The 14,219-nt window shown below is 41.2% G+C and overlaps 1 long non-coding RNA gene across 2 annotated transcripts in view; it reads left to right on the top strand.

Annotated features, from left to right (window-relative positions):
- Positions 1-746: 746 nt before the first annotated feature.
- Positions 747-14,219, top strand: part of LOC140689518 (uncharacterized) — a 33,600-nt gene continuing 20,127 nt past the window's right edge. The window contains exons 1-3 of one of the 2 annotated variants that reach the window (XR_012064562.1): positions 747-1,574; positions 2,381-2,426; positions 4,620-5,293. This is a non-coding gene — a long non-coding RNA (uncharacterized lncRNA). Of the gene's footprint in view, positions 1,575-2,380; positions 2,427-4,619; positions 5,294-14,219 lie in introns of those variants that run through there. The other variant, XR_012064561.1, reaches the window with a different exon arrangement.

Genomic DNA, 14,219 nt, shown 5'->3' on the forward strand with positions numbered 1-14,219 from the left:
TGCTGAGGAGGAAATGTCCTGGTTCCATTACGAAAACTGCAGATCCGCCTCATCACTGTATTTAACCACAGTGGCCCCGCCTTATCCACGCGGGATACAGCCCAAGACCCCCAGTGGGTGCCTGAAACGGCAGGTAATACCGAACACTATGTAGACTAGGTTTTTTCCCTATACATATATATCCATGGTAAAGTTTAATTTATAAATTAGGCACAGTAAGAGGTTAACAACTATAATTACAAAATCGAACAATTATAATAATATACTGTAATAAAGGTTTCGTGAAGGTGGACCCTCTCACAATCTCATTGTGCAAATTTAATGCCTTTTGCACTTTAACTACGCATTTACTACCCACACACTTCTGCAGTGTGATGCACCACAGCCAAAGCTGCACGAATTTCTTTTTTCCTCGTCACAATTTCAGGACAGGAGGCTAGTTCTTACCTTAGGTCTCAGCATCCTCCGCCTAAGGCTTCTTTCTTTCCTAACAAGTGAAGAACGCTCACCTATGAAAGGAAGCACTTTTAGGCTGCTCTTTGGCGTATCGGAATCGTCAGCATCCCTAAGGTAAGAGTCACGTGAACACAAGCGCTCGACGTGGAGCCCGCGGATTCGATGGCCCAGCGGCTAATACGTGAGTAAGGGCGGGAAATCTCTGGACAGCGGGGTGGAAGCCGGCCTCGCGAGAGTTCCCCACGGGACTCAGAGTGTCGCGAGATTTAAAACCTCGGACCCGCGGGAACGGGGTGAGTAGGGACCGCTGTACCTGAAGTCCTCGTTAACATGTGTGGAGGGAGTAGGGCCGAATTCCGTCTGCGGAGCCCGGTCAGCCAGTTAGCCAGCAGCCTTTGAGCCCAGGCCTTGCTTTTCCCGGAGGATCCGGGGGCGGCGGCGGGGGAGGAGAGCGGGCCGAGGTACCGCGGCCTGGCCCGTCCGCCCAGCTCGGACGCCGCCACCGCGCAGCCTCGCTCGGGAGCGCCCGCGGCCTAGCCGAGCCGAGGTCCTGGCCCCTCTGCATAGCGGCCTGGCTGACAGCCCCTCCTGCACAATCCGGCGTCCCCTTTTTTATTCCACAAAAAACGTTACGCAGTCCTGTCTCCTCCCGGTGCCTGCTTCCCAGGGAGCTCACCTGACTCCAAGAGTGGTCCAAGAGAGCCAGAGGAAAGACGCGGTCCCGGGACTGGACACTGACCACCGCCCGTCTGGCAAAGAGGACACCACCCCAAGCAGTTTAGGGGCCAGCACGAGCTCCGGCACAAAGAGGCACCTTGGCTGCTGAAAAAGGACTGGTGGTGACTTGGGAGCCTCTTCTTGTGGATGGAAATGTGGCTGATACATCTGAGAGGTTGGACGGTGGACTGGGCTGGTTGTCATTAGGTCGTGGCACTAACGAAGCTTAATAATGTTTAACATTAATTGCAAATCAAACGTGAGAGCGGATTATCTCCTTGATAGCCTAAAAGAGGCTGATTTTCTCTCTTGGGAGAAAGGGAAAAAAGCTTGAGACACAACTGAGGATTTACACTAGAGTCACCGATCTTCAAAGGCAATTGAAGTTTCGGCTGAAGCAGGTCTGTTATGCCAATCTCCTGGCCCTGACTCCTGAGTTGAGGATATCTGGGCAGATGCCTCTTGGGATTTTGGTTCCCCAGATTTTTAAAAATTATTATTTATAAATCTTATATTTTTTAAAGCAGTTTTAGGTTCACAGCGAAATTGAATAGAAAGTAAAGAGTTCCCACATATGCTAGTGTCCCAGTTCCCAGCACCCAGACTCATTTGACCCTCAGAGCCCTTAAAGGTGAACCTCTCTCCGTGTCAAGAATGGGCCCACTTCCATGGAGGAGAAAAGTGCAGCTCTCTCCCCTGCAAGCCCACAGGGATTTTCTCAGGATATGACCCCACCCCTCTTGTGGCTGCCAGGCCTATAACCATGGTTAAGTCATGGCATAACCCAGGGACTTGCTAGACCTGCTAGAGGAATAAAGGGCCAAAGCCACGGAGGAACTGCAGGAATTAGCAGGCACCCACCAGCAGCCACTTAGGATGGCGGGAGTCAGGGAGTCCTTGTGGGATTGGAATGGGAGGTTTCTTGATCAAGGGGTCTGGAATATAAGATAAGACCAAGGAGAGTTCATTAACTTGGAGCGTTCTCTTGTGATTCAGGACTTAACAACCTGCCAAGGACCCCAGAGGGTGATGCAGGGAGGCTCCTAGCAGCCTGGAGAAAATAATGGTCCATGTTGAACAAAACTGAAATTCCTGAATTACTATGATAGATGGTAGAGAACTGATTGAGAGGCTCGGAAAATTGGACCTGCTAGGGTGATAATATTTGTGTGAGGCCAGAAAATCATTCAAGTTTTCTCCCCCACAGGAAGGCTCAGAGGACGTTGGATGCTCAGAGGCCTACAAATTAGCCGGTAAGAGGGCATCAGCTTCACTAAGAGCCAGTGGTGACACATGTGCAGACCAGTGCTGAGAGTACGAGGAGCTGTGATGGAACTTTCCCAATTGATAGCAGCAGAGATGCTGGGCCTGAAGCAGTGAAGCTAGTTACTGGCTTCTAAATGCCAGCATCTGGGGGGCTGGGTTCACAATGATCATAACAACCATCAAGGTCAGAGTACAGCCAATGGGATTTGACTCATAGGGTATGGAGATGATTAACAGTACCTGGGTTCCCTAGCAGGAAATTGTATGTGCAACCAGCGAGGGTACTATGTGATCAAAAGACAGCAAGAATTGCTGAGCAGGAGGCAGAGGCCTGTCACACCCTATAAAAAGTTACAATCCTGAGCCCATTTTCAAAGCTGGGAGCCATTAACTAAAGAGATGGCTGTGACCATAGGAGGCAAGGCCCTGCAGAGGCACACTGTAGTGATTCTTCTGCTTGTTCCCCAAGGGAACCTAAAATAATTTGCTGAGGAGACTGCACACTAGGAAAGGAGAATGCCCTGGCATTTCAGGGACACGAGGTCTAAGTTGGTATAGAGGGCCAAATAACCAAATTAACCCCTTGCCCTCCCTATTAGGCTGAGAGCAAAGGGGTTCAGGTAATTACTGGAGTCCTGGACAGAATCCAGCTTATGTTGGGACTCTGGGTCTGTAAAACCACCCAGTGGTCTTTTCTAAACTTCCCGAGAGTATAATTATGATTGACTTACTTGAAAATCGGAGTAACTTTCACATTGGTTTCTCAGCTTGTATGGTCAGAGCTATGATAATGGGGATTGGCAAGTGTTTTAAGTCTCTGAAATTACCCCTGCCCCAGCCAAAAGAGTAAGTGGAAGGTATCGTATGCCAGAAAGGACAGCAGATCAATGACATCCTAGAAGATCTAAAAAGTGGGGAGGTGGTGGTTCTATTATTGCTCATTTCATTTGTCAGGATGACTCTTGGCAACAAACGGATGGGTCCTAGAGAATGATTATAGACTTCTTCAAGTAGTTGTCATGGTCGAGGTGGTATGATGTCTAGAGCAGTGAATATGACCTCAGGTTCATAGCAGGCAGCTTGTGATTTAGCTAATGCACATTTTTCTTTCCCAGTCGACACAGAATATCAGAGAACATTAGGTTCTCTTGGAAAAAAAACACACACAGATTTGCCCCTAAGGTTTCTTACCTATCCCACTCTCTGCCATAACATAGTCAGAAGAGATGTGGACTTTCAGGACATCCTACAAAACACTGCTTCGATCCATTTTATCAATGACATGGTGCTGATTTGGCAGGATGAGAAAGAAGGCCCTTTGAAGACACTTGTTCTCTGAGAACAGGAGATAAATTCTGTCAAGATTCAGGGATCTGCGGCTTCAGTAAAGGTTTTAGGGGTTCAGTGGTCAAGGACATGCCAGGACATTCCCTTCACTGTAAAAGGCAAATTGTTGCATTTTGAGTTCCCTGCTGCAGAGAAGAGAGCACAGTTCTTGGTGGGTCTCTTCAGGGTCTGGAGGCAGCACATTCCAGACATAGGACCACTGTTGTGGTCCATACCTGGGGCAGTGAGCATTCTGCAGTTAACACCTGAAGACACAAGGAAGCTCCAGTTCAGGAGCAACACTCTGTGAGGATGGGGTCCTGTCTCCCAGGATACATGCTGCACACTTAACTCTAAACTTGCATCAGTGCTGTGGTTCCCAAGAGGAAGATTTGGTTTAGGTGCAGGAGTGAGCCAGCGTTGCTCCCAGTGACCCATCCCAGCACCTCTGGGCTCCACCGGGTTACAGGTCCTCTTCCTCAAAGGAGAACAATGACCGTAACAGTTAACACTTAATAGTCCCTCACTATGTGTCAGACACTGTAAGAAGTGGTCTATGTATTTACTATCATTAACCTCTGGTTAACGTTGAGACTAAAGCACAAAAAGGAAACTTGCCCAAGTTCACACGTTTACCAAGCGTAAAACTCAACCCCTGTGAATACCAAGATGTATGACGAAGTAGGTCAGACAGCATTCAGCTGATACTGGGCAGAAGATCTAACTGTCACATGAGATCTGACAGTCAGGCCTTCACAGCGTTCTGGGGCTCAGTGGCACATCAGAAGCTATTTACTTAAAGAGAAGGCATGATTTTGCCCCAGAATCACTAGAGCCCCCTCTCTTTCTCTCAGCACAGGGCCTGTTCAGCACCCATAGGATCTGCTGAGCCATGAGAGCCAAATGTAAGAGCTGCTTGCATTGCACCAGCGGGAGGGCATTCTTGTTCTTTGGATCAGACTGGCTATTAGAGCCTCTGCATGTGGATCAATGCAGCTCACAGATACGTAATTTATTTTTCTTTCAAAACTGAAACATTACTTTCTTTCATTTTGGAAGAGAAGATACGTTGGACCATAGGACTCTCGTAAATCTTATGAAAGTGGAAGGTCCTTGTGCTTCTGTGGCATTTACTTTCCAGGCTATGGCACTTGTGTGTGTCATCTCACTGAGGTGATAGGGACCCCGCTGTGTTTTCTGTCTGCACGATGTCAGTAGGGTCATGGCCAGTGTGATGGCCTGAGCATTGATGAGGTAATTACTTGTCCCTGCAGAATGACTTGGGACACAGAACAAGCAAGTTGCTATAACCCCATGGCAGGACAGTGAAGATGTATGGCTGTTTCTGTCACATGAAAATAAATTTCTGCTATTTACTGCTTTTGGAGATAGAGGGAAAAAAGCATTTATCAAATAAGTGGGTGGCTAGGAAGGGCTATATTGATTTGTTCCAATGAAGAGACCACATCTTGTACAAAATTGCAATATTGAATCCCCACTTGATTAAACTTCTGATAATCTATTGTCATTCGTTGTGATCTGTCTTTTTCACTAGCCAAGCTAGACAGTTAACTACAGAAGTGATGCTGAGCTCCACTCCTACATCCTTCAAGTCTTTAATGCTGTTGCAAATTTTTGTAATTTCATCAGGTCTGTGGTAGTGCCTTTGATGTATTCCTAAAGCACATAGGAAAACCTCCAGCAGATTCCACTTAGCCATTCCTAACAGTCATAATAGTAATAACAGCAAAAACTTCTGTGGTTTTTCAACTGTCCTGACATTATTTTGAGAACTTTGCCTATATTAATTCAGCTAACCCCCAACAACCCTAAGAGGTACATGATATTATCATCCAACTTTACAGTAGGAATTATAACAGGTCAAGGAGCCAGTGTGGTTTCCATGTGTTGATTCTTGTTTTCTCATTATTCCTGTCAGTTATGTGCTGTACAGTAGCCCCACACTCGACTGGTGAATATTGAAACATTGCTCCTAGGGGAAATGTATGTGTATATGTGTAACATAGAGTACACCCTTAACTTCTAAAAACAGCTCATCCTATAGCCTTTATTTTAGAAAAGTGAAAACAAAATTCCAAAGTGTCAGGGCTCCGTCAGTAGAAAAGTATTCCTTTTGTATAGCTCCTGCAGGTTATTCTTTGTCTCCTCATCCTTTATGAAGTGCTCATAAATGCCATCTTTGTCGTGTACCTTTTTTTTATAATTTATGGTAATATGGTAATATGTGACATTTCTATCCCCTCTCCTGAGAAAGGAGTATTAAATGGTTTTTTTTTTGAAAGTTTGCTATGTCCCACGCATTGTTTTAAGCTGCACACAGGATTTAAATCACTAAATCTTCACAAAATGCTGTGAAGGAGGTGCTAGTGTTGTACCCGATTTACAGATGAGGAGAACAAGGAACCGAGGGGCTAGTTCACTTGCCCCAGGTCACAGAGCAGGTAGGGAGAAGACCCACCCAGCAGGCTGGCTTCAGAGCCTGCATGTGACTGTAATCTTGGGCCTATATGTTGACGGAAGATGGCACGGCAGAGTTTGCATTCTGTTGCTCATACCAAATGTCCCAGTTTGACTCTCCTAGCTTTATGGGCTCCATGCTGCAATTCAGCCTTTGTCTGAGTGAGGGCCACAGACCTGGGCATCTTCCTATGTGACTGAGAAGTCAGCCCTGTCACCTGTTTTGTGTGTGTGCAGTTTGGTGCCTAGTAACAGACCTCCTCCTTGGTCCTTATTGTCAACATCTAATCTCTTTTAGCTGACATAGGCTATTTTTTGTTTTAAACATGTTGCATATTGAGTCTTCCTTTTTCTCGATAATAAAAAAAATTAACAAAAGGATTAGAGAGTCCTCTCTCACTGGATTAAGTGCTCTTAGAATGCCTAGGGTGCTATCTTTGTCTATTTGGTTTAAATGATAAGAGGGGTGGAAAATTTACCAAATTGCTATTTAGTCCTTATGGATAAATCTCTGGGATTAGAAATGGATTAAGAGATTTATGGGAATTGATAAGCATTCTAAATTCCTACATTCAAAGAAAGATAATTGATGCTAGAAGTAACATGATACAAAAAATTTTTGAACTATTTCACATAAAAAACAGAATCACTGATAAAGTACATCAGGAATCAGATGCTCATTATATTTCATAAAATTAAATTTTTTCTTTGATTGCATTTTTACACTATATTGAAAAACAGAATTGGGTGTTGAGTGTTTGAGAAATCAAGTTTAATTTGAAATGTAAGTGAACCCATCTACTACTCTGTTTCTGTATTCTGATAACAAAACATGTAAACATTTGGGGAGGCTCCAGGGATTTTCAGATTTCAAATCTTTTTTCAGAGATGCCTTGAAGCATCTTAAAATAATAAATACTGAAGATCCTTTTGGTTCCAAATGTTTTTAATTTATTCCCACGTTTAGACCAAAGGAACATATTAAAACCTGGCAATTCTTTTACTTTTGACTTTTTAAAACAAAATTTTAAAAGTTTAATTTTAAAAGTTTCCATGGTTATGGGAAAGAGCAACAGCGTGGCATTTTACCTTTTGTGGCCATTTTCGAAGTATAACTAGAATCAAAGTTCCATTATTATAAAGAAGATAATGTGTCAAAAAAAAAAAACCAAACAGTTGCTGTTTATCTTGGGGAAAATCAAGTAAAAAATTCTTGAAATATGGCAGTAGCTCTATTTTCATAGTAAGCAGTCCAATTTCATGTCAGTTATTCAGGAATCTTCCAAGAAACTTTCTGGCACTTTATCTCACTCTGATGGAACAAGTGAAAGAGAGCCAGGTTTATATACTAAGGTGATTGATCCTCCAAGTTGCATGCAACCTTCTGGCTGATCGATTTATACACCTGGTTTGTTTCTGACACAACTGTCTTCAGAGTAGTTCACCTCTTTTAAATTACTAGCAACTCTTCTGGTAACCCATCCAGATGTTCACCAACTATATAATCCATATCATTTACGATACCATAATTATCCTTTGTTCTATGTCTAGTAAATATTTTCACTGGGTTTTTTTTTGCCACTCACTTGAACAGTCTGTAGCATTTAAAATGACAAATTTGCATTTAAAATTTGCATGCTGATAGTTATTTTATAAGGCAGGCAAAATCTGGAAGAAAAGTTTGGGCAATCGGCAGTCATCTTCCAAATCCCAAGAAGATCAGCAAGCCAAGGAGTGTTTATCAATCCATCTGGAAACCAGTGGCAAGGACTCCCCCCCCCCCCCGACTAGCACATGACAGCCATGAGCTAATGCACCCACCACCAGGCAGAGGGAAGCCGCTGGGGTTATCCCTGTTACAAACCCATGAAATCTGATGACACGACAGAGTTTATAACCCTGACAGGCAAGGAACCTGAGAAGTCAGTTGAGGGGAGGCAGACAGGGACAGGGGTCCCTCCCTGCTCCACTTTGATCATCCTGTAAATATTTGGTCTAATTTCCATATGCCGATTCGTTTCTTTCTATACCCAGAGGACAAGAAGACATTTTGCAGTGTTAGATCTTGTTCATGGCAAATATCAAAACCTCAGTAATTGATTTAGAATTTAATGTCATATGGAGAAAAGGCTAACTCTCCTCTTGATAATTCTTCTCAATAAAAATAAATTGGCTCATCTCTCTCAGTGTCTGCACTGTTTAGTACTTTATTGCCATAGGATTATTAAAATTTGTTTCCAACCAACCAACCAACATTTTTTTAGTTAGTTTAAGATTTTCTAGGGGCGGGAGGTAGGTTGATTATCTCCTTTTGGTTTTGTTATTTTGTAAAACATTCCATCTTTCCAAAGTCAAGGTAAAAGTTTAAAATATTCAGACAACTTTAGCTTCTAATCCTACCCCTGCTCCTTGCATCCTCCCTCTCCAGATAGGTGGTATTTTGATTAGCTTTTGGATTAACCTTCCATTGTTTCTTTTTAAAATTAAAGCAAGTATATGCAAACACACACATGCATACACAAATATGTGTGTACACACACATTCACAAACTGATTATTTCATAAACACTATTCTGAACCCTGCTTTCTTTCAAAAACACATCCTGGGATTGCAGATCCCAGTATATAAAAATATTCTTCATTCTATTTTATAACTGCATCGGCACCACTGTGTGGGTGCCTCACAATTTATTCAACCCTTCTTGTCATGATGGATATTTGGGTTTCTTGTATTTTACTGTTACAAATGATGCTGTAATACCCTGTGCTTACATCATTTTCCCTTAATTTCCTGCTAACCAACTCATTTTAAAGAAAAACCAGAGTTCACATATAATCCATGTGATTTGCAATTACCCATCAGGTGTTCCACACAAACCTAGAGGAACCATTTCAGAATTCAACGCAGAGATTTCAAGTGACGCTTCAGAAAGTTTATCCCACTTGAGAAAAACAGAAAAAGTGAACCGAGCACAGAAATGTAACCAAATTCTGTGTGGTTTTCCTTACAGGGAAGTAAAACCTGTGAAAGATGTGAAACCCCTAGCAGGCTGAGCCATCTGGTGAACTAACAAGCAGTAAATAACCATTACAGCAACACAGACCTTAGAAAGTCTTGTTGTATTACAACCCCTTGTTATCCACCCCCAGCAACAACTGGGAAGTCAAACGGTGGCTTCTCTGAATTCATAAGAACTAGACAGAATATGTTTAGAAAAAGTTCTGGTGATTTTTAGGACAAGTTTCTAGTAGATCCATTTCATCATCATCATCTCATTTTTACTCACCACCATGTAAAATAGTATTTCAAATAAAATAATGTGAACCCAAAATGCTGATGATGGTTCCATGTTTGGTGCTCTCCAAGAATAAAATTTATGATTTAATTTCAGGCCTTAGATGTATTAAAGGGACTGAGATTTTAAAATGTTAAACCACATCCAATAACTTGCTTTTAAAACAGTAGGAAACCCTGTAAGTTGTTCTTTCCACTCCATTTCTCTCTTTCCTTGATTTTTAATGTTGCATGCTTATCATTCAAGACAATGTACTCTTGTTAAAACGGCCATTGACTAGGTAAGCTGAGGAACCAGGAAAAAAGGCAAGGGAATTAAATTCAGTTTACAGGTGAGCTGAATGGCCGCAGAAAAGGTAGGAGTGTGAAGTCACAAGGCAATAATTCCCATCACAATTTAAGTGACCTTCAGCAAGTTACTTAACATCTTGGTACTTGTTTCCTCATCTGTAAAATGAAAATAACAGTAGTGCCTATCTCGTATGTTTGTTGTGACAGTTAAATGAGTTAATATTTGAAGCATTTCCTCTTAGAACAGAGTAAGTGCTCAATAAACTTTAGCTATTGCCATGTCTAAATTATTACTATGCTTAGACCATATAGGAAGAGACATTGGGGGGCTCAACTGTAACCTTTATATCTTCCCAACTGTCCACATGATTGAGTGGAGACAGCAGTCTTCCAAATTAACGCAGGCGCCTGGATGTCTAAAGAGAAAACCAGAACCTTCCCCAGGAAGTAGTACCAGAACACAACAATGCGTGAAAAAAAATGTGCTATAGAATCTCCCAAATTCTCCAATATACAAGATGGCCAGAATCATATTGAGCTGCAAAATTATTAAACAGTCATTTGCATAACAGAGAATTCAAACGAAACTATAATAATAAGTTAGCTTTAAAACTTCCAGATTAAGCATCCTCTAGTAATGTATTTTCTGTTTCTGTTCTGTTTTGCTCCCTTCCACAAACCTAATTTAAGTTTTTCTGTTCTATTTCAGCATCAGTGCAGTCATAATGTGTATGCTGTTTACATCGGTGCTTTGGTGATACTCTTATTTTCATTTCTTCTTTTCTGGATTGAATGAGCCATAAGGGAAAGAATATTTATTCTGTTCACCACTATTTTCTTCATTCCTATTACCAAGGGCAGCTTTTGAAAAAATTACGTGATATTAACCAATTCAGTTTTGAAAAATGTTTGAGAAAGAAGGTATTGGGAGTTATAAAATAATTCATGTTCAAGTATTTTCTTTGACAATTTTTAGTAGTATCTGTTAATTCCAAATTCCAAATTCATCCTTCCCCCATCCTTTCCCCTTTGGTAGCCGTAAGTTTGCTTTCTATGCCTGTAAGTCTGTTTCTGTTTTGTAAGTTCATTTGTATTCCACATAGAAGTGATATCACATGATATTTCTCTTTCTGTATCTGACTTATTTCACTTAGTATGATAATCTAGGTCCATCCATGCTGCTACTAATGGCATTATTCTTTTTTATGGTGGAATAATATTTCATTATACACACACACAAACACTCACACTACATCTTCCTTATACAAGCATCTGTCAAGTTCCACACTTGCTATTCTCTGGCCTTCTTAAGACAGTATCTTAGTCCTCTAAGCTGGATTGCACGCCCGGGCCAGGCTGAGAGGAAGCAGGCTGGCAGGATGGAGCACATTTCACCTCCCACCTCTTCTGCTTCTGGTCATCATGAGGGCTTAGGACTGCGGAGAATTCAGGCAATTGAAACAACCTGCTTTTATTAAGAAAGCCAACAGTTAAGTAACTGTAAAAGTGAATATTACCAGGTCATCTTTTTAAAAATGGAGAAAATAAAGGAAGTAAAAAATTTAGGTCATCTCAGCTCCCTTCCAACATATTTTTTAAAAAGCTTGTTGGACGTTATGACTTGAACTGAAATAGGCATGAGTATTAGATGGTAACAGCCCTCTGCTGTCACTCTCATGCTAACAAAAGACTATTTTAAGTTCCATTATGAAGAGAACACAGAGTTTAGACAACCCCAGCTTCTCGCACAATAATACACCTTTTGAATTAAGTTAATAGTCAATTCACGTAAGTTGAATCCTGCAGAAAGCCAAGTCTTCTTACTATTAAAATTCAGTTTTGCCTGCTGTTACTATTCGCTTGAATTGAGTTTACCGTTAGACCTTTTATTCTCAAAAGTTTCTTTAGGGAAATTGTTTTGCTGGCATCAAATACTGTGACTGGAACTATATCAATATGTTATAGGGATGTAATACATCATCACATAAAGAGATACTATTTAAACTCAAGCACTAGAGAGAGAAGAGTTCCAAAGTCATATCCTTTAATATTGGCAGATAAGAGTTGACCACATGTGTGATAGAAAATACTAAAGAGTTGGTCAAATGTCTACTGACTGTCCTGAGGTAACCTCACTGGTTAAACTTACCTCATTGGTGCAATGGTGCGCATCACAATGCTTTATGGGTAGAGTTTCAGACTGTCAGCTGTCCATTATAATTTGGAATCATGTTTCCAAGCAGTGTAGACTTAAATTTTTTTTTACTCGTATTTTGATGGTATATATACCTTCATGAGATGTATTTTTAAATCTCACTATATTATATAATCAATATTAAACTAGAATTCAGTTTTTTTTTGTCAAGTATGTTTGCATCTATGTTTATGAAGAATATTGGTCTTTTTCTGGCAACGTCTTAATCAGGGTTTGATATCAGAGTCATGCTGGCTTCATGAAATGAATTGGTGAACACTTTTGTCTAAGAGTTTGTCTAGGATAGGTACTGTTTTCTGCTGCCATGTTTGGTAGAATTCATCAGTGAAGCCATCATGGCCTGAAGTTTCATTGTGGAGATAAATGCTTTTGTTTATGAATTCAATTTCTTTAATAGATATAGGGCTCTTGTGATTTTCCTTTCTTCTTGTCAGAATTTTAGTAATTTTTGTCCATTTCTTTGAAGTTGTCAAATTTGTAGACATAAAGTTGTTTATCCTTCTGTAGAATTGATATATTATCTATTGCTGCATAAACAAAAACTTAGAAATTTAAAACAAGCATTTAAATCTCACAGGGGTTCTTGGATTCTGGGTGAGGCATCCACCCAGTGTAATTAGCTGGGTGGTTCTGTCTCAGCCTTTCTCATGAATTTGCCGTCAAAATATCACCTAAGGCGGTGGTCATCTGAAGGGTTCACTGGGAATGGAGGGTCTGCCTTCAGGGCTGCTCATGCACAAGCCTGACAGATTGATGCTAGTTACTGGTAGGAGTCCTTGTCACATGAACCTCGCCACCAGGTTTCTTATTTGTGATGCATGACAGCTGGCTGCTCTCAGAGTGAGTGAGCTAATAACTAGAAAAGTAAAAGTCATGGTGTCTTCCAGGCCCGGCCTTGGGAGTCACATTTGGTCATTTTCACAGTGTGTTTTTGGCCCTGCTTGTTATCTTTGTTAATATTGGAAGGAAATGCCTAAAGGAGGCAGGGATAATTAGGGCCGTCCTAGAGACTGGCTAACACAAATCTATCATTCCCGATATTTATAATACGTGCTCTCTTACTCTGTTTTTTTCCTTCAATGGTCTAGCTAAAGGTATTTTAAGTTTTATTGATATTTTCAAAGAGCCATCTTTTGGCTTTATTACATTTCTCTACTACTTGTCTGTTTTCTATTTCACTGATTTCTGTTCTGTTATGATTTTGAGGGAGTTTTTTTGTTTGTTTGTTTTCCTTTAAAGAGTTGAGTTTTGTTTGACGGGCAGATAAGTACTCTTCAGCGGAGAGAAGGAGCAATTGTAGGGCTTACCTCATTTGTTCTGGTTTTGTCAGGGGTCACAGTCCTGTGCTGCCTGTTGTCCAACATCTAAGAGCAGATTTCTTTCTATATTTTTCTCTTTCCCTTCTAGCTTATGGCTAGAGGGTGAGTCCTGTACCAGTTACTCCACCATGTGGAAGCAAAAGTCCTAAACACACGGTTGAGTTATGGTCTGGCTAAATTAACCAATCTAGTAGTTTGGCTTAACACTGTATACTCTGAAATTTGAAGATACTCTTTCATGACTTTTTTAAATCTGTGACACCATGACAAATAAATGTCCCATTGATGTTTGATTGTTAGTTTTTACTTAGTCAGCTCTGTGGCAGCTGGGGGCATGACGGTTGAGCACATCCCTTCAGAGTCAGAGCACTTTGGGGAGTACACCACAAGGTTACGTGGTAAAGGGCATGGATAGAGCATGTGTGAAGAATTAGAACCACGATGGCTATCAATCTACCATCACAGAGATCAAACTGTTGAAGAAAGAAGATGACAAAATCTGAATTGGCTAAAATTCAATAAAATTCTGCCAACAAGAAAAGGAAATACAAGTGAGAAATTTAATTCAGTTATAGAAAAATAAAGATAATGTCTTGGACATTTTGATGTGAATACTGAGGAAGATACACCTGTTCCTGCTCCTGTACAGCTGTGTCAATACAGGACATCCGTAAAGAGCATGGACTGTCAGATCAGACTGCCTGCTTTCAAATCCAAGATCACCCACTTACTGCTTGTGTGACACGAAGACCTTAAAACATTTAATCTTTTAAGCTACAGTCTCATTATCTACAAAAGGGGACAATAGTTACCTCAATGGACAATGGTGAGAATTAACAGTGATAATGTTTCTAAAG

Source organism: Vicugna pacos, chromosome 26, assembly GCF_048564905.1.
Source record: "Vicugna pacos chromosome 26, VicPac4, whole genome shotgun sequence".
Taxonomy (NCBI): Eukaryota; Metazoa; Chordata; class Mammalia; order Artiodactyla; family Camelidae; genus Vicugna; species Vicugna pacos.